General features: G+C 33.5%; 1 pseudogene; it reads right to left on the bottom strand.

Annotated features, from left to right (window-relative positions):
- Positions 1 to 903: 903 nt before the first annotated feature.
- Positions 904 to 1,471, bottom strand: LOC100926273 (annotated as a pseudogene).
- Positions 1,472 to 22,322: the final 20,851 nt, after the last annotated feature.

Here is a 22,322-nt window from a genome sequence, read left to right as displayed (position 1 = left end):
ATCTCAAGGGCAGCAAAGGAAAGGTTATATAGAAAAAGAGGATGCTAAATAGATGACAGATCAGAAATGTGAGCTGATGGAGATAGTGAGGCAGTCCTCAGAGAAAATAAGCTAGTCACATTTTATCTCTAGTTGGTTTTATATCACTTGTATATTTGAAGAGTCTGAATATTTAGAAGTTCAGTTATCTAAAAAAAAGTTTTTGTAAAGGATTAAGAAAGATTTTGGGGGACATCAAAAGAAGCCATAGTAAACAGGATTTGTTTTATGCATTTTTCTTTCTTTCAAAAGAACTTGAGAAACCTTCCATTTAGAAAACTTTCTCTTTCAATATAGTGTTTTGTTTAACAATATAGAAAGGCACCAATGTAATGATTTATGCATGTATTAATTCTTTTTGTGGCTTTGCCTTTGCACTGTTTCATCCTATCTGAACTTGATGGGAAAACTTAAACTGGATATTGAAAAATTTGATGCAGAGAGACATATAAGAGGATGTTGAGGAACTCAACACATTGATCCCTGATACCTCTATCAAAATGTCTTGGGTATTAAGGGAGTTTCTCTGAAGTAATTTGAGTTCCTAGAAATCGAGTGCTTTATAAATGTAAGGTATGTATATATGGACATATGTATGTATATATGAATGTGTATATATATATACACATATATATTATACATGTATATGCCCATATACATACATACAGACATACATATAGCTTTTTACAGGGAGATTATTTTATTTTTTTATTTATATTTTTTAAAATGTTATAATGAATTTTTTTTTTCAAAGAAAGATATCTGATATCTAGGCACTTCAGAAATGAAATGCTGAACTCAAGGAATTTTGAAATATGGTCTACATATTTTATTGTTTACAGTAAGAAGTTGTAATTTTGCTTCTTACAGCCCAGTCAGTGAATGTTCAAAGAACATAAAATCAAAGAGAAAACAGGTTCTAATCATGGCTGTTTTGATTTTATATGCAGATCTGCATGAACATGTATAACAAAATTGTCAGTATTTGTGAAAATGTTATTTGCAAATCCTGACCAATAATTTGAAATTTTCCCAATTGTTATCTTTTCATTAATGATTTTCACCTCAAAGTCAACATCTCAAAAACAGTCGCATACTGCATAGGGACCCACAATTTAAAAAAACATATTTTCTTTGCTTTATTTTAAATTGTGAATTCTGTCAGGGAAGGTTCCTATTTCTATACAACATAATCTAATATTGTGCCAGGAGGGGCTTGAATTTCTAACTCTTTCAGGTGGCAAAGGCACCAGCAGCTGGTACAACTCAATCATCTGTGAACTGTAAACATCTATTGACCAGTGTTATTAGTGAATATCTTAATGTTGAATAGAAATTGTGGTTAAAATAGATACTTTCCTCCACTGCCAAATACATTCTTAATCTCATATTTGTTCAATGTTTCAGTGCCAACTATCACTTGAGAGACCATGAAGATGTCTAAGTCATCTCTTCAAAAGGAGCCAGGTTAAAAGGAATGGCTTTTCTTGTTGCAGCAATGAGAGGAAACATGGTATGTGTAAAATTTCAGAAGGTGTCTGTCTCCCTCTTATCAGTTTACAAAATAACAGAAGAGGTGAGTGCCTTGTCTAGTGCCCAGATGCTGTACTCGATGAGTGTGGACAACAGAGAGAGGTGATGATGCTCTCTTAGACCATAAACATGACTGAAACATCTGATACATTTTGCGATTTTTGTTTGCTTAATGACATCACTCTAACACTTAAAGATTTTTAATGGCTCCTTAATGATCCACAAATGGATTCAAGCAGACATTTGATCCCAGCAGGAAAGGCCCACTACTATGTGAGTCCAACTAACTTTTATGACTTAATCCTTCTTCATTCTCTTTTACATATACTGAGTTCCAACTAAATTATACATTACTCACTATATGTATGTACCTTTGCTAATGCCATTCATTTTTTTTTTCTCTTCTAGGTCATTTCAGCTTTGATAACCTACAGCATGATTGAAAAGTTTGGCAACTTTGTATTTTTTTTTCATTTTAGATTGAATGCTGCTAAGTACAGGGAAGAACATAGGTAAATTGAGGCTAGATTCTAAGAAGAAAGTATGCAAAGGAAATAATTTCACAAATAAATTGTGAAAATGGGTTGAGAGTTAAAGACTTGAACGTTTCCTGAATGAAGTCTTCTATACATAGAAAGAGATTCTTGGGCCAGGGTCACTGATGGTTGCTATTGCTTGATGGGTTGGTAACTCAGACAACCAATTGTATTTGTCGGATCATGAGAATCCTGAATATCTTTTTGAGAGTAATAATGATATTCATCATCTGTGGAGAATCTGGCTAGGTGAGCTGAGTTTGTCTTTTGAACTGCAGGGTTTATATTCTTTAAGGTGTAGACCTGATCCCTCATTGAAGCAATAGAAAACCAAGTTTAGTATCCTTAACTGAATAGCAATAGATTGTAAACTCACTGAAAACAGGAGCCACATATCAGTGAAATTTTGTACCTTGTATCTCTGTGCCCAATAGGACCTAAAAGTGATTGCTTATTTGAATTAATGTTGGGCAATTAAGATATTTTTGAATATTTTCACATAATTATTACTATATCCCTAGGAATAACTGTCTTATAATTATTAGTTATGACAAATCATTAATATTCTTTTAAAATGTCCTTTCTTAATAGTATTTTATTTTTACAAATATATACATAGATTCATTTTTGTAAAATTTTATACTTCTAAATTTTCTCCTTCTCTCCTTTACTTCTCCCTTCCCCAAGACATCAAACAATATAATATAGATTCAATATGTGTGTAGTTCTTTTAAAAATTTTTCATTTTTGTCATGTTGTAAAAGAAAAATCAGACCAAGAGGGGAAAAAACTGAAACCCCGCCCCCAAAGTTGAAAATACTATGCTTCAATTCACATTTAGTTTCCATAGCTCTCTCCATGGATGTGGATGGCATTTCCCACACCAAGTCTATTCAATTGCCGTGCATCACCACATTGTTGAGAAGAACCAAATTTATCACAGTGGATCATCACATAATCTTGTTACTGTGTACAGTGTTCTGCTCACTTCCCCAGGATAAGTTCATGCAAGTCTTTTCAGGCTATTCTAAAATCAACCTACTCATAATTTTTTATAGAACAATAATATTCTGTTACCTTCATATATGGTAACTTATTTAGCTATTCCCCAACTGATAGGCATCCACTCAATTTCTAGTTCCTTGCCACTGCAAAAAAGTGCTGCTACAAACATTTTTGCAAATGTGTGTCCTTTTCCCTTTTTTATGTTCTTTTTGGGATACAGTCCCTATAGTGTATTGCTGGATCTAAAGCATGTGCACAATTTTATAGCCCTTTAGGCATAGTTCCAAATTGCTGTACAGAATGGTTGGATCATTTCACAGGTCCACCAACAATACATTAAACTAATATTCTTCATATCATATATTCATAATGAAAACATATGTGATACTTTCAAAGACATTTATCCCATAATTGTTATTCTCCCATTTTTCTGTAAAGGGCTGAAACTCTTAAAAGGTATGCTTGAATCAGACAACCAAGCACTTAAGGCTAATTATCCATTCGACAATGACTCTATTAGCATATATTTGGAAAACTGGTCCTCCTCACTGTTTGGTGCTGGCTCAATGTTTGGTGTATGCCAGGGGTCCTCAAACTTTTTAAATAGGGGGCCAATTCACTGTCCCTCAAACTGTTGGAGGGTGGGACTATAGAAAAAACAAAAACTTTGTTTTGTGGGCCTTTAAATAAAGAAACTTCATAGCCCTGGATGAGGGGGATAATCATCCTTAGCTGCTGGCATCTGGCCCGCAGGCCGTAGTTTGAGGACCTCTGGACTGTATGCAGACAATCGTAGGCAAGGATTGGGTGGGGGGTGGGGTGGTGTGTGTGTGTGTGTGTGTGTGGGTGAGACAAGTGAGACTGACTAATCATAGGCAAGGTTTTGGGGGGGGGTAAGACAAGCGAGACTGACTTTGTGGCAGGGCAAGGAGGAGAGAAGTTAGTGGCAAGCCTCATGGCAGTTTGTCTGTCTCCTTCACTTCTTCCCCCTAAAGACCAAGGACTTTTACTTATCCTGATTCTGGCTGATCCCGAGGCCTCCAGGGAGCTAGCCTGGATTTTACATTTTTCAATAAGATTTTTATAAACTTAAAATATGGTTAACTTAGGCTTTGAATGAGATACTGGCCATTAGATCAGATATGACATGGTTCTTTTTTTAAAGAAAAAAAACCCAGAATCCTACTTAGTATATGTATAAAGGCATTAACAAGTATAATAATTAGATGTTTAAAATAAATTATCTTGTTATTCGAGTTTAACTATTTGGTGACCTCTCATTTGCAAGTAAATGGTTTGCAAGGAACAGTCACAATTAAAAAAAATACTAGAAGGATAAGAAAGGGCAACATAGCTTGAGTTCTACAATGTCATTTGAAGATTATGGAATGAAAAATGTGAAAATGATTTTAAAGATTTGATCAATTGTTTCATGTGTGCATGCAGTTGATTTACAGTGACTTTAGTGTAGTCGTGTCAAGGGAGAGATAATTACCAATCACTCATTGTATTTGTTAAAAGTACACTTACCAATATTGAGGATTATTGTCCAATACACAAATTGGAATCCTTGGATCTCTTTAAATTACAACTAAAATTCCACATTTTACAGGAAGCCTTTATCAACCTCTCTTAATTCTATAGCTTCTCCTCTGTTAATTATGATCTACTTCTCCTGTATATAGCTCATTTTGTTTATATTTGACTGTATGAATCTATGTACAGAGAGTTCAATTTTAATAGGAGGGATTATAATTCATTAACTTCCATTTTGAGCAGCTTTATCTTGAATAGACATTTCTCATCATAGATTGATACTAGAAAGATCTGGATATAGAGGAATGTGCTGGGAGAAAGGGAAAGGAAGAAATGGAATGGTGTAAATTATCTGCCATAAAAAAGAGGCAAGAAAAAGTTTTTGCAATGGAGAGGCAAAGGGGGAGGAGAAAGAAAGTGAATGAACCTTACTCTTGTCAAAATTGTCTCAGAGAGGAAATAACATATACCCTCAATAAGGGTGTAGAAATCTATTTTACCTTGCAGGAAAATAGGAGGTTAATAGGATTTGGGAAGGAGGAAGGGTGATTAAAAAAAAGAGGGAAATGTTGGGGGATAGGAGTGGTCAGAAGCAAAACACTTTTGAAGAGGGACAGGGTGAAAGTAGAGAGTTGAGAGAGAATAAATGTGGGGAAATACACAGTAGTAATTGTAAAAAGGATTTTGAAGCAAGTTTCTCTGATAAGACCTTGTTTCTCAAACATGGAGGGAATGGAGTCAAATTTATATATAAAAAAAATAAGGGTAATGCCCTAATTGATAAATGACCAAAAGATATGCTCTGTGCCCAAATGGTTATTAATTCATACATAACCTTTGACTTAACAACACCACTATTAGGCATAAATATAAAAAGCGATTAAAAAAAAAAGGAAAATGACCTATATGTACAAAATATTTATAAGCAGCTCTCTTCTCACGGCAAAAAAATTGGAAATTGAGGGGATGCCCATCAATTAGGAAATGGCTGAATAATGTGGTATATATTTGTGATGGAATATTGTGATTCTATAGGAAATGATAAGCAGGATGTTCTCAGGAAAAAAAAAAAACCTGGAAAGTCTTTCATGAATTCAAGCAAGGTGAAATGTACTTTATACAAAATAATAGCAATATTTTTGGATGATTAGGTGTATTAGGTGTAAATGATCTTACTATTTTCAGCAACACAACAATCCATGATTACTCTGAAGGTCTTATAATAAAAAATCCTATCCATACTCAGAGAAGGAACTGATTGTATCTCTCTGTCTCTGTCCCTCTCTGTGTGTCTCTGTGTCTCTCTCTTTCTCTGTCTGCTTCTGTCTCTATCTCTCTGCCTCTCTGCCTCTATGTCTCTCTTTCTCTGTTTCTCTGTCTCTTGTTTGTTTGTCTGTCTCTCTTCCCCCTTTATTTTTCTTGAGGATTTTTTTCCCCATTAAAATGGGAGATCTATGTTTTTTTTTCACAACATGACTTTTATTGAAATGTTTTGCATAACTTCACATGGGGTTTCTTAATTGGGATTGAGGATAAAAGAGAACCTGGAACTCAAAAGTTTTAAAAACTATGAAAAAATTGTTTTAAATGTAACTGGGGGAAAATATTAAATAAATAATTTTTTAAAAAGACTTGTAAGACTATGTTCAATATATGCAAGGAAAGTACTACCAACTCATTCTTCACATACTTGAAGAATATTAAGTACCCAGAAAGATAACCTATTCACATTGATTTTTTTGTTTCAGTATTTAGATAAACCACATCCTAGTGGTGACTGAACATTTCACCTAATGGGCACAGTCATATAAAATGAGGAACTAGAGAGCTTCTAAAGTTGCAAAGATAATGTGAGAAGTATTTCTTTATGTATTGCTTTCCTGTCAGAATTCATTCTGATAAAGGTCATCTTCAAAAGCAAATAATTTAAGGAAGTTTTAGCCTTATCAAAAACCAAGAAGACTAGAATCATCCCTTACCACCATTAAGGAGACCTGTAGCCTGAGGATTTCAATTGCTCACTGATGGAAGCCTTGAGTTCTAAGGGAATGTTTCAGTGAAATCAATACATGGTCTTTGAAGCATGCTACCTGAAGATAGTCATAAACTTTACATTGCACATGTTAAAATTTGGAGAAAAAACACATTTGCCCATTGACTTGTGAAAATTGAATTGTGCTGAAAGACAAGTGAACAGAAAGTGTTGCTACCCTTTTCCAGGGTCTTCCACTAAGTTCTCATTTTTCTCCCATAAAGCATGAGATAGATATTCCTACTATGGCATTGCCTGGGATTCAGGAGTTCCATCTCACACCAGATTCTGAATTTAGGACTTGTACTTAGAGAAGTCCAAAGTCTGAGGATGCATGAAGTGAGTATCAAATAAGAATTATTTTATGATCTATATACATTTTTGCAACATTTATAGACGGTTTAGACATGCATCCTAAGCAAACTGAACTGTGGATTTCCTATAACTATTAAGTTAAGAGCAATTCTTGTCCTCTCAGGAGTGTTTTGGATTCCTGGAGAAGCTTTGGTGGTGAATTTCAGGGTTGTCACTATTAGGTATTGTCTTATTACTTTATTGATTCTATGCCAAGAGAAAATGTAATTAAATGTATTTTGTCTGTTAGGTGGAAAGTAGATTCCATTACTCTATCATCAGTAAACCAATTAATCAATCAATTAGCATTTTTTCAGGGCATATTATGTGTCAGCACCATTCTGGATATACGAGATGCAAAAACAGAGCTTATATTCTATTGGGGGACATAACTTGCATAATTAAATAAGTATATAGGTAAAGAAAAAACAAATATTGATAAATTCACAATAACCCCCATTCTCTCCAGATAGCCAGCCCACATTATCCCACAAACTGGGGGAAGTGAGGGATCAAAGGTCTGCTACCCTCTAAGAATCTAGAATCTTAGAAACTTTGAACCCAACTTACTCTATATTTCCACTAAGGCAAGGTTTTTGGACCAAAAAGGACAGTGACTATGAATCCCTGATATTGGTTAAACATAAGCATTTTAATTAAAGAAGTGAAAGCTAGGATGAGAATTATTAGACATTGGTAGAGCATGGCAAGAAATTAATCTCTAATATTGTTTTCTCTCTTTTCTCAAGAGTATTTTATGTTTCAAATTTGTGTAAAGATAGTTTTCAACATCTCCCTCTCTTCCTTATCCCTTATCCCCTCTCCCCCATCCCCAAGATAACAAGCAATATGATATGGATTAAATATATGCAATCCTTTAAAACATATTTTCATTTTTGTCATGCTGTACAAGAAAAATCAGACCAAAAAGAAAAAAAAAACTATGAGAAAGAAAAACAAACAAAAAAAGTAAAAAAAAAGCCACTTTGATCCACATTCAGTCTCCATAGTTCTTTTTCTGGATGTAAATGGCATTTTCCATTCTAAGTTTATTGGAATTTCCTTGAATTATTGCATTGCTGGGAAGAGCCAAGTTCATCACAGTTGATCATCACATAATCTTGTTACTGTGTACAATGTTCTGCTCACTTTACTAAAATAAGTTCATCTAAGTCTTTTCAAGTTTTCTGAAACCAGTCTGTTCATCATTTCTTGTAGAACAATAATATTCTGTTACATTCATATATGGTAACTTCTTCAACCATTCCCTAATTGATGGGCATCCATTCCATTTACAGTTTCTTATCATTGCAAAAAGTGCTGCTACCAACATTTTTGCACATGTGAGTCCTTTTCCCTCTTTTAGGATTTCTTTGGGATACAGACCCAGTAGTGACACTGTAGGATTAAAGGGTATGTATAGTTTTATAGTGCTTTGGGCATAGTTTCAAATTACTCATGAGAATGTCTGGATCATCTAATATTGCTTTCTTCAGAAAATACTACTCTTGGTGATATGGTTTCTTTATACTTCTTACTCCTAGAGAAGCTGAGTTTGGTGGATTACTTGAGCTCAAGAGATCTGAGGGGCAGTGCATAAAGCTAATCAAGCATCCTTTGAAATCAGAGATCAATAGAATGAAAGAAAGGCATAAAGAAAGAAAAAAAGGAGGGGGTGAGGAAAAGAAGGAAGGGAGGAAAGAAAAAATGAATGAAAAAAGTAAAAAAGAATGAAAAAGAAAACAGAAAAATAAAATAGAGGGGAAAGGAGGGAAGAAGAAAGGAAGATAAAAAGAAAGAAAAGAGAGGAAAAAGAAAAGAAAGGAAGAATGGGAAGTTGAGCTAGATAGATCCATTCTGAAGGGAAAAAAGGGAAGAGAAGAAAATGAGAGAAAATAAAGCAAGAAAGAAAAAAGAAAGAATGAAAGAAAAAAAAGAAAAGAAAAAAGAAACTTTAATAAATAAGTTAATTATGACTGTTCAGATATAATTCACACCATATTTTTTTCTAATAATCCAGAGGATTTTTGTATCATGTAATGTAATTGAAATTATCTTCAAATCAACCTGTAATAAAAAGGAAGCAGGAACACTTTCCACATTTGTGATGATATCTATGCAGAACAATTTTTCTTGATTAGAAATGTGGTGATTTTTAGGGATTTCTTGTTTATTTAAAAAGGGGATAATGGGAGTGGTTATTTCATGTCTTCACTTTTATTTAAACTAAATAAAGGAGAGATGAACATATAAAGACATAAAGTGTTTGGTAGGTATGGTTAGAACCAGGTCTCTTGGGTATTGTATTCTGTACAGTCACATAGAGACCTGATTGGAAGGAAAGTGATCATCAACTTGTTATCAGTTGTTTGGCACATCTGAAACAGGGTATCTCTCCTATTTATTCATCAGGATGTTTTCAGAATGGAAATGAAGGGATAGAGCAGAATTTATTATGTTTTAGGTAAATTCAAAAAAATAAGGGTAGAAATCAGGCTTTCAAACAAGTAAATAGTAAAATAGACATAAGTTAAAGAGGCAAAAAGAGAAGCTACATTATGCTAAAAGACATCTTAGATAATGAATAATTTTAATCTTTAATACATTTAAATACTTGAAGGTAAAGTTAATTTAATTAGAAGAAGAGATGAATAGAAAAACTATACTAGTTGGACACTTCAGTGTGCTCCTTTCAGATACTGATAAATCTAATGGAAAAAAGATAAATAAAAAAGAAGTTAAGGGCCTAAAGAGAACTGTAGGAAAGAGAGATATGCTTGATTTCTTGTGATAAGTGAATGGGAATAAAGAAGAAACCAGTGAAAATCAGCATACAGTCATCAAGAACAAATGATGTAGGATAGATCCCATTCCTTTCCCCCCCTTCAGAGTAACTAGACAGGTAGAACAGAGAAATATCATCGGAATAGTATGATTAGATTTAAGTACAGTATTTGATTAAAATTCTAATACTATCTTTATGGAAAAGATAGAGAGTTAAGAGTTATATAGTAGTCCACTTACAAGCATGTAGCTGGTTCAATGTTTAGATCCAAAGAGTGATGAGTGGGTTATTGTCAAATTGGAAGGAGGTTCTAGAACAGTTCCCCAAATATCATTCCTTGGTCATATACTGTTTAATAGTTTAATAATCACTTAGATGAAGGTGTGGTTGACATACTTGTTTAATTTGCAAAGGATACAAAGCTTCAAGACACAGTAAATGTGGACAAAGTCAGGATGCAAGGTCAAATAAAGTAAAAATTAAATGTAAAACTCTTCTTTCATTAAAAAATTAACTTTTCAAACATATTGGGGAGATATGACTAAATAAAAGTTTGTATGAAAATGATCTGCAAATGATTGTAGACTGCAAATTTAATTTTAATTGAAAATGTGACATTCCAGGCTCATAGTAGGTACTTGACAAATATGTATTGATTAAGTGACCTGGAAATAAAAAATCTAATGCTGTCTAAGTCTGCATTAACAGTCTATAGAAGAATGAAAATAATGGTCCCACAATATTATGGCAGTGGGTCTGAGGCAGCTAGGTGGCATAGTGGATAGAGTGCTGGGCCAGGAAAATTTGAGTTCAAATTTGACCTTAGACATTTATTAATTGTGTGACCCTCTGCAAGTCAATTAAATTCTGTCTTTCTCAGTTTTTTTTTTTGTAAAATAAGAATAACCATAACATCTAACTCCAGAATTATGATGAGAATAAAAAAAATAACATTTTAAAAGTAGTTGGTACCTGGCACAAAGAAGGTACTTAATAAGTTATTTGTTTCCTTTTTTCCTTCCTCTCACCTGATTTGGCCATAGCTGGAATGTCATATTCAGTTCTGGGCACAGTTGAAGAATTATATTAAAAATCATATAATAGTGTGTCCAGAAGAAGATGATCAAGATAGCAAGGTCCTAGAAAGCATGCCTTATAAAGACAAAGTAAAATAACTTGGGACACATAATCTAGAGTGGAAAAGACTTGGTAGAGGACTGGCAAAATGGAAGGCTGTCTTTAGGAATTTGAAAGTGTCTCATGTGGAAGATAGATTAGGCTCCTCCTGTCTGGCCCCAAAGGAGTTCTCTTTTAGAAACATAGAGCTGAAGCTGCCGACAGATAATTTTTTGGCTCAGTATTAAAAAGATCTTTTAAACAGTCAGAGAGCTATTGAATATACCCTCAATTCCCTCATGAGATAGGAAGTCTCAATGTCCAGGCTAGCTTTCTGGAGATCTTTTGGAAGAGCCTTGGTCTCAGCTGGATAATCACCATGAGGATGGACAAGAAGAGAGTCCAAAGTCTTTATTGTCCTCTTCACTGTCTGTGTCTGTCATAGTCTGACCCAGTCTCAGTCTGACCCAGTCTCCTCCAGTAGTCTGACAGTCTGCAGTTTCAATCAGTATCCCTCTGAGTCTGACTTTGTCCCCAGTTTAAATACCCTATTGCAATTACATCATTACAGTATATACTAAGTATGTGTGAACTAGAGAACCATTACATCACCATACTAAGTGCTAAGTATATATGTGAACTAGAGAACCATCATCTCATCAATTCCACTGAATTAATACCTTGTTCAAGTATAATTCTCCAGAGTTCTGGCTCTCTACAGTAAGTTTCTTCTTTATTATAAGTTTTTGAGCAGAGCAGGAGGAATATTTATTTGAGAGATTATAGAGGGAATTGTCATGCAAAGTTGGGTAAGAGGAGTAGCAACTAGGACAGTGATGCTGGACAGTAGAGCACTGGGAGCAAAATATCTCCTTAGGTCACTTACAATCTGAGATTCTGAATTTCTTTGGATCTATGACATTTTATGATAATGAATTTTCTGGTTAAAAAAAAAATCCACAACCATTAACCGTAACACTCACATCTGAGTGTTTTGTACAAACTCAAATAATTAAACATTTCAGTTTTTATCTGAAGGTTTTGGTATTGGACACAACCAAAGACTTCAATAATCAATCAATTAAAAAGTATTTTTTACTGTTCTAGGCTCTAAGGAAATAAAGACAAAACTGAAACACTTCTTGTCCTCAAGAAGTATATGTTACAATGGGAGAGATAATATGTACATATGTAAACATATAGGAGATATGGACAAAGTACATATAAGGAGATAGTAGAGGGGAAGGAATTAACAGTGTTGATGCCTTCTGCAAGCTTTGTTTGAATTGAGTCTTGAAAAAAAACTAGAGATTGTAAGATGCATAAAAAGCATTTCAGACATAGGGTCAAATAGTACAAAATCATGGAGATGGGAGATGAATTCCTGTGTATAAGGAACAGCAATTAAGTGTTACTACTTGGTATGGTGCATAGAGTGGAATTATGTAAGAGCAGGAAAGTATGAATGGTCCTGGTTGTAAAAAACTGTGAATGCCCTACAGAGGAATTTCTTCCCTGGGAATTGTTGGAGTGTATTGAGTAGGAGGTGTGCTTTAGGAAAATCATTTCATTGACTTAGGTAGAGGAAAATTTGAGTGGTGGTTGTGTGGCAAGAATGGAGAGAGATTTATGATAGGGAGACTAAATAGAAGATTGTGGTTTATTATCCTTAAGATTTTTTGTGAGGCAGTTGGGGTTAAATGACTTTCCCAGTATCATTCAAGTAGTAAATATTAAGTGTCTGAGGTTGGATTTGAACTCAGGTCCTCCTGATTCCAGAGCCAGTACTCTATCTACTATGCCATCTAGGTACCCCAAAGGTTATTGTAATAGTTCAAATAAGGGATGATGGACTATGTTGATAATCCTCTAAATGGAAAAAAGAAATATATATGAGAAATATTGTAGAAATAGAAACAACAAGATTTGGTCTTTACTTGGATTATGTGAGGTGACAAAGAAGTTGAAGGTGTTACTGAGGTTATGAACTTGGATGACTGGAAGAATGATATTCCCCTCCACAAATATAGGAGAGTTCAGAAAAGAGAAAGATTTTTGGGGGAATGAGGTGGAGATTTTTGAATGTTTTAGTTTGGATATATTAAATTTAAGATGCCTATAGAACATACAGTTTGAAATGTCCAAAAGAGAGTTAGTTCATGAACTTAGGAGAGCAACTAGGATAAGAGACTATCTATATGTGGGAGTCACTTGCATAGAGATGATGGTCTATGAGAGCTGATCAATAAAATCATCACATGAGAATATACAGAAAGGAAAGAGAAGAGAGAAGAGAGCTTTGGGAAGATATAGGGAGCTACCCACAATCAACAGGTATAACATGAAAATGAAACAAAGAGAATTAGTAGGAACATTTGGATAGATAGGAGGAGAACCAAGAGAGATCAACATTAGAAAAATCCAGAAAGGAGAGTGTTCCTTAACTGATTCTACTGAAGTACTCCCTGAATTCAAAATCCAATTTAGGTACTAATTCTTCCATGAGGAATTATCTGAATCACAACATTTAGCATAGAGCCTACATATTTATGTAGTGGTGCTTAGTAAATTCTAGCTGACTGATCCTTTTAGGTGCTCTTTTTTCAATAATTGGCAATACCACGAATGGCTTGTTTTTTATACACCCTCCAATCAAATTCTGATTCTCCCATTTACTAGCTGTGTCACCTTGACCAAGTCACTTAATCTTATTAAGGGCAAGAACACAATAATAGCTTCTTTGAACCTCCTCTATAAAATATAGATGATAATTTTTGTATTAACTATCTCATAGGATTATTATGGGAGAATTTTCCACAGTGCTATAATACATGTGAATTGTTATTATTAATTCTATTCTTAGCACCTAACACATTTCTCTGAGCATGTCAGATGCTTAAAAAATGTCTGTGGAATTGAATTCATAACAATGAAAAACAGTGTGTTCGTTTCAATTCTCATTCAGAATCAATTATAATGATATATGTGCTATTTTCTTTTACCTTCATCACAGCACAATAGCCAGAAATGCACTGTTGTTTGTTCTGTCAGTATTAGATAGGAAAGTAGGGTTTTAAAGAAAAGGCATTGATACGTTTCTGTTGAAAACACTCTGATACAGTACTTATATTTTAAACACAAAAAAGAAGGATTTAAATTACATTAAAAACCATTCCATTAACAATGCTGAAATAATGTTTCCATGTGTGATATTCTACTTTCCTCTTAGTATATATAACATGTCAGAAAAGTTAATTGCAACTAAGAGTTAGAGGTAAAGGAGAAGAATTAAGAAGACTATTGATCATAACAAATAAAAAGAGAAAATTATGAATATGCTTATGCATCTCCTTTCTTTCTCTGAATTTTATATGCAAGAAATAATTATGGAATAAGATTGCCTCCTTTGAATCAGGCTCTAAAGAGAAAGATGGTTTGTAGCTATTACTTACTGCTTTAATCTAAATTCAACAATATTAGGTAGAGAATGGAAATCAGTTTTGTAGATAGTGAGGTGGATTAATATTCTGGCTTAAGCAATTGATTAATAAAAGAAGAAATTAATGTCAGTGTTTGTATTACTTCTTTTGGTGGACTTTAAGAGTCCTGAAGAATCCTTCTAGGGAAAACAAACAGAATATTAAAAGTTTAATGGTGCAGTAGATCCATTGTTATCACAATATAATCAAGGTTAGGCATGAATACTACAATATCAAGGCTACATCATCCCTCATGTTAATTCCTGCTAGCTGTGTCATAAGCATGGCATAAGCTTTAAGAAAATTGTTGAATCACAGACCTAAGCTTAATAAAAGCAGAATAAGAATAGTCATTTTCCTTTGCATTCATTCACAATCACAACTGAAGCATTCAGGGATGTGTAGATTTATTGCCAAAGGGCAATGAATATGCACAGATTTGATATGAATAAACTGTAATACCAGGTATTTAAAGAATTATGGAAAAGAAATGAGTTTTAGGATGCCTAGAGACAGAGGTGTTGGAAATATTTGCTGCAGCCAACTCCAGTATTTAAATTTTGTTAGAAAGTATTCTCAGTTCTAATTCAATTGCTTGTTCTTAACAAAAATAAACAAATTACTGTATTGATCAATTCTCTGATGCTTCTGTTAATTTTAACTTGAAAATTAATACCAAGAAAACAGGTTCTTCATTAGTCAGCACTGTACCATCCATATATGGAACTATCAGTTACAGCAAATGAAAATATTTTAAATGTTGTGGAGTTCATTTATTTTGGCAGGATACTTCACAAGGATGTACACCTCAAAGATGAGATAGACACATGCATTTGTAAAGCTGTTTCAGTGTCTGAGAGACTGAAGGAAAGTGTGGGAGAGAAGAATACTAGACTGGCAACCAACTTGAAAGCTTACAGAGCCATTGTATTGCCTTCATTGTTATATGCCTGTGAAACTTGGACAGTCTACCAGCTCTATGCCAGGATACTGAATTGCTTCCATTTGAATTGTCTTAGAAAGATTCTGAAGATCACCTGGCAAAATAAGATACTGGACATGGAGTTCCTTGGCTCAACAGCCAAGCATTCAAATTCTATGGCAGAGAACACAACTCTGATGGGCCAGCCACATTGTTCAAATGTCAAACCTTTGTTTGCCTAAAAGGGTTTTTATGGATAATTTATACAAAACAAGTGTTCAGGTGGAAATTAGAAGAAACTGTACAAAGGCACTCTCAAGGTCTCTCTGAAGAGCTTTGGAATTGATTGTGAGACATTGGAGACATTGGCACAGGACCTTCCAGCATGGCATTTTTATGTCGAAGAAGGCACTGTGCTCAATGAGCAAAGCAGAAATGCAGTAGGTCAAAAAATGTGAGATGTTCAAATTCAGAAACATTTCTATTCCAAATTTTTATGAGGATTATTTGTGCCTGACCTGTGATAAGAGTCTTTCAAGCTTGTATTGATCTGATCAGCTCCAGTCAAACACCATAGTGATTTCATTTTGTCTCTCTTCAAGCATAAAGGAAAATAGCCAACCAACCCTTACCAAAATATTTTGAAATAAATTTTGAAGTTGGAAGGCCCTCACATTGCTAGCATGCAGTTATTTTCAAATGGTAATTTGCAGTTATTGAAACACTTTACAATTCTGATCCTCTTGAAAATTTAATGATAGCACATTATCTTTTATTTATTTTTCGATATACTATAAATGTACATGCACAGGGAAAAGAAAACTGCTTCTGAAATTAAAGAGGTTGGGTTAAAATCCTGATTTTGATATTAACAGAATAAGTCACTTAATTTATCTGGATCTCAAGGATTTAGACAATATGGTCTTTTCAGCTCTAAATCTGTGAACTTAAGTTCTCTTTCCTAATGTGATGTCAGCTTATTAAGAGTAATTTCATTTTGTCATTGCATCCCCAGAATCTAGTACAATGTTGACACATAATTGGTATTTGATAAATAATAGTTAATTGCACATAGAAATATTTTTTTGAATTGAATTGAAAACTTGAATGAATTTTGAGTTACATAGTTTCAATCATTTCTGTATTGTCAATTTTCAACCGACTTCAAAGTTGGATGCAATGCTATTCCCCTTCCCCCTCATGTGTGTAGAAACGTTACAAAAAAAGAGAAGGTTCACTGAATAATCATGTAATCATTTTTGGGTTTGGCCTTGATTTTATGAAAAATGTTGTCCTTAGAAAATGAAAAAATTCTAGAAAAACATCACTTGTATCTTGACAACAATTCTTCCCCTCTTGTGCCAAAGAACAGGACAATAATAGGGCTGAAATTAGACATTTGATCTTCAAAATCCCTTAGAAAGGAAAAGAAAGACTAGAAAGTCACCATGAAAGGAAAGCAGAATGAGGAATCTTGTGGTTATTTTTGAATGTTTGGCACTGGACCGATCTAAGCTGACTGTCATTGAGGAAATCCTAACATGGCGGCTGGTGGCCAGACTAACCTCAACTGACTTGAAGGTCTGCATTCCACTGTGGCCCAGGGAGCTCCTAATGTTGCTGATTAGGAGAGATGCCAAGGGTAATTCTAGAAGGGTGACAGGAAAACAAACAAAAGTCAAACCATGTGGAATGAGATTTAAAAACAAAACAAAAACATTTCCTTGAAACTCATCTGACTGAAAATATCTATTCCAAAGGGCAAAATGCTTTGTCAGTCAGACCAGGAAAAGATGTGTGTATATTTTTTTCTTTAAACACCCTCTTCTTTCAGTTTTTGCTTTTGTACTAAAAGAACAAAGGTGCCATATAAAGATACTAAGAAGAATGATAAACTACTTGAGTGGCTAAACTCAATCTACATGAAGTAATGCTGGTAAAGAGAAGATCATATCTTCTCTGGAATAGTAAAGACTTGTGCTTACAAAAATGCCTTTGATTTGCATGCTTTCCGTGAATTTCTTTTGTAAATTTTTTCTCACCCCTAAATTCCACAGTGGTGGCCAGGAGCCAGGTATCTGTGTAAAATGATACTGAATGTGAAATATTCTGGTTTAGTTCTTACCTCTTTGGAAGGTCTTTAAGCCATGTCACACAATTTTTTTCTTTTAACTATCCTGTGGAAAGGTAAAACACAAATTAACTCCAAAGAAAGCAAGCGGCAATAATTATACAACCCTCCCAAACCATCTATTATATATTTTTCTGATTACCTAAAGACAATTGGCTATAAAATGAAATAACTACAATGCTTTCTATTAGTGGTTTTATATATTGTAACATGCTTTACTGTGCTTCTGAAAAAGGCCCAGTATAAACTTAAAATGATGCTATTTAAGGCAGAACTGAACTGTGAACCAACAATTGAAATTCTAATATAAACATCTATCATTTTGGGAATTTTGGAGATTGGTTATTTCTAGAAACTTCTTTTCTAATTAAAGACAAAAAGCTCTTTGTAATGCCTTTGTTTATGTTTGCTTTCATTTCCCCCTAAACTTACTGTGTAAAAATTAAGCATAATGTGCCAATTCCACTGAAAGTATCTTTTTGTCTCAATCATTTGTAATTTTTGTGACTTTCTCTCCTGGGAAAGTAGAAGGATGGCTAAGCAAAAGTGATAAGCCTTACATCTCATTAATAAATTATTCATTGTCATAATCAATCAATCAACAAGTGTTCCTGGATTACAAATTAGGCAGTTTAGGATAATTGATTGAACCATAACTGAAATTTCATCTCAACCCTAAACTTGTCATTCTTAATTTTTCCACCTTATTATTGTTCAAGGCATTACCATCCCCACAGTCAGCCAGATTCTAGATCTCAGCCTGCTTACTTTCTCTCTCTTTTTCCATAATCAACAAGTTTCATCCTCTATGTACAAGGGTCAGTTTAACTCATTGAAGCTGAAGAGGTTACCAAGTGAAAGAGTGTAAAGAGAGAAGCAAGCTTGGCTAGTTACAATTTAACAATCTATCTTTTATGTTACAAAACTATAAAACAAATTCTATTTTAAATTCGTTGATTTGCAAATTTTATTTGTCTTTTTCTGAAAATAAGGGATTAAAAGGAATGCAAAACTAAAATAATAGGATGTCAGAACTTTGTTATTCTTCCAGTCTCCTAAAGAGAATCATGGCTTCTTTCCTAGGATGTAGAGCTGGAAGGGATCTTAAAGATCATTTTAGTCCAGTCTTCTAATTTTCTAACTCAGGACACTGAGACTCAGAAAGTTCAAGTGATTTTTAAGTGATTTTATTTTTAAAAAAGGACATCATGCTGTATCTTAGATTTTTTTCCCTTAGGTACTTTTTTAAAAAATAGCTTTTTATTTACACGTTATATACATGGGTAATTTTACAGCATTGACAATTGCCAAACCTTCTGTTCTAATTTTTCCCCTCCTTCTCCCCATCCCCGCCCCCCCATGGTAGGTTGACCAATACATGTTAAATATGTTAAAGTATAAATTAAATACAATATAAGTTGTATCTTAGATTTTTGAGGGCATAAAACGCTTTGTATTTCTATTTCTTTCTAAGCCATAGACATGGAATAGGGATTTATGGTCCAGGGGAAAGACCATTAAATTTGGGGTGATAGTCTTGAATTTGAATTCTGACTCTGAGACTTACTATTTGATTTTGGGGAAGTCATTTAACCTCATGTAAAAAAGATGAAGGAGTTGGTCTCCATGTTCTCTGAAGTCCCTTCTGACTCTAGACTTATCATCCTATAGCTTATTCCCTTTTTTTCTCCCCCCCAAATAACATTACTAGATACAACTCAGTTCCTCTTTAAAATGATAACTTGTAAAAAAAAAAAAAAAAACAAAAGAAAACAAAAGAAAAAATCTTAACAGAATTTGAGGAAAATTCCAGTTTCCATTTGTATTGTTTAGGAACCCAATTTGTAATTATCATTGATAAATTGAAATGGTAGTTTGTAGAGTTAATAATCATTAATTAGAAACTGAATTATAGTTTCTAATTCCCCAGGTAAGGATTTAATCACAATTATACCATAATAATAAAATCTTTTTTATCCTGAACTCTGAGATAGTTAAAATCTACAATAATTGAAGTTTGAACTTGGAAAATAGAAATGATACTTTAGGCCAATTTCATTTTGAAATTTAGATATAACATTAACATAGAATAATGGACTTGAACACAGATCCTTTGATTCCCATTCCAATATTTTTTTTCAATTACCTTTTTCTTTAACTTGAATTATATTTTAAATCACTTATCCCAACAAATCATATTTATATAGGTTTTTTTAAACAATTTAGAAAGTGCTTTTTTTCTTAAAATTTTAAATTTTTTCCCCAGTTACATGTAAAACCATTATTATATTTGTCTTTAAAATTCTGAGTCCAGATTCTCTGCCTTGTTCCCCACATCCTTCCATTGAGAAGACTCATGTGAAGTTGTGCAAAACATTTCCATAAAAGTCATGTTGCAAACAAAATCATAGATTTCTGTCCCTCCCCTAAAATACCCTCAAAAAAAAGAAAGTAAAAAAAAGTATGCCTCAGTCTGTATTTAGACATAACCAGTTCTTTATCTGGATATGGATAGCATTTTTCATCATAAGTCCTTCATAGTGAGTAGTCTTGTATCATTGTATTGCTGAGAATAGCAAAGTCATAGCTGATCACCCCACAACTTTGGTACTATTTTGTACAGCATATTTCACTTCACTTGAATTCTTGAATGACTTTGCAGGTTTTTCTGAGTGCACCCTGCTTAACATTTCCTATAGAATAACAATATTCCTTCATAATCCCATAGTACAATTTATTCAGCCATTTTTCAATTGATGGGTATCCCATCAATTTCCAATTCTTTGCTTTGAGGAAAGAGCTTCTATAAATATTTGTATACATATAAATTCTTTTTCTTTTTTAAAAAATCTCTTCTGGCATGGATGCCTTGTAGTGGTATTAGGTCAAAGAACATGCATGTTTTTATAATCCTTTGGCATAGATCATCTCTTTTGTTCATTTGCTGATTAGATAATGGCTCTTTTTTATGAATTTGACTCAATTCCCCACACATTTGAGAAATAAGTCCTTCATAAGAGAAAGTTGCTTCAAAATTATTTTCATGATTACTATTGCTAGCTTTATTTTCACACTGTTTATTTTATTCTTTCTTACTTTTCACCCTGTTCCTTCTTAAGAGTACTTTGTTTTTGTCATCCCTCCCCAATGTGCCTTTTTTTTCTATCATCTTTCCCTTATGCTCACATTAAGTGTGTATGTTTCCTTTTTGAGCCAATTCTGATAGAAAGTAGTTTTCTTACAACTTTGTGAAGAAACTAGTATAAATATGATTATACCATTTTACATGTGAGAAAAACTGAAGTTTAGTTCTAATTCATTTAGTAATTCACAAAGATCTTAAACTCAGATATTTTTACTTCAAGTCCAGGTTTTTTTTTAAGTACATAATGCTATCTTTCCAAGGAAAAAAAGTAATCAAAAGCTTGAATTCCCTGTTGATTATGAGTTTCAATGTCCCTCAGTATTTCTAGATCAATTATAGTCTCCTGTGAATTAAAAAAAAAAATTATCACGTGGCAAATAATTTTCTTAGTTTGGGGAAGTACAACTAACATCTTGATCAGGTATAAGTTCATTATTCTTTAGGTGCTGAATTCCTCTTCTTTAAAGTTATGTGTGTTTCTGAGAAGAGTATAAGGAAGTAAAGAGATAAACACTGGTGTTAAAGTTTCTTTAGCAAGACTAGAAGGAAAAGAAGTACTGAGCCCTTAGGAAATGGCTGAATAAATTGTGATATATGAATGTAACATATTACTGTGCCAAAGAAATGACTAACATCAAGAATTTTGAAAGAATTATATGATTTAATGTGGAGCAAAGGAATCAGAGAACTAGAACAATAATTACACAGTGATCAAAATAATGTAAAGGAAAAGCAACATTGAAAGATTTCAGAACTTGGATCTATGAATGCTTCAGAGAGAGGGTAATGCTGTAGTTGTGGAGAAAGTCTTTAACAATAGATTACAACATCTACCTAGTTCTTTTCCCTTGGATCAGTGGTACTCATCTCTCAATACTGAAAGGAGACCCCAAATACTTTTGGTCTTCTGAAAACTATCTCCATTATTCCTCCTCTTATAAATGACCCTTACATTCCATGCTAAATATTGAAATGCTGCTAATAAAAAGAAGTATCAGAAAAGCTACATGACACGAAAAGATTTGGTCATAAGTTGTTTTAATTCTAAGTAAGTTGGTTCTTAAGTTGTTCTTGAGTGAAGGTTGTTGAGATTGATTCCAGAACAAGCTATAGTTACTCAAAGAATTCTTTTCCATGGCTCCAGTTTACAATGAAAATATCAGGATTTTTTATGAGTTACTCAGTATCTCAGAAGCATAGGGTTCTTTTTAATCTTTCTCTCAGAATAAGATATGCACTTGGCCCACTTATTTTTAATATTCCATTCAACTGAAAAATGCATCAAATTTCTTATAAGAAGGGCAGTTCTGAAATTATAACAGATTACAGTAGAAAATGCAATTTTTACTGTTGTTCTATATGTGAAAGATAGCCTAGTCTTGGTAATCAGATACACATGAAATTAGTTGCTAAGAGATTTCAATGAAACGAATGCCATATGAGAATAAGATTGCTAGGTATGTTCACTAATACAGAAGATTAAAAGACATAGTGACAAAACAGATGGAGGGGGAACTTAAGGTTAAACCTCCTGGGAAGGAAATAGGGTAGGCAATTTGTGCTATGAAATATATTTTTCCCTGTAGCTCAAGAAGCTCAGTTGGTATTCTTTCCATTTACACAGAATCATTTACCATAACCACATCATCCCTTAAACATAAAGAATTTACTCAATCATAAGGAAAAAAAAACCAAGAAAAATTCAAATG

This window comes from Sarcophilus harrisii, chromosome 1 (genome assembly GCF_902635505.1).
Source record: "Sarcophilus harrisii chromosome 1, mSarHar1.11, whole genome shotgun sequence".
In the NCBI taxonomy this organism is placed as follows: Eukaryota; Metazoa; Chordata; class Mammalia; order Dasyuromorphia; family Dasyuridae; genus Sarcophilus; species Sarcophilus harrisii.
Note: the sequence above shows the minus strand (reverse complement) of the source record. Positions and strands in the feature narration are given on the sequence as shown.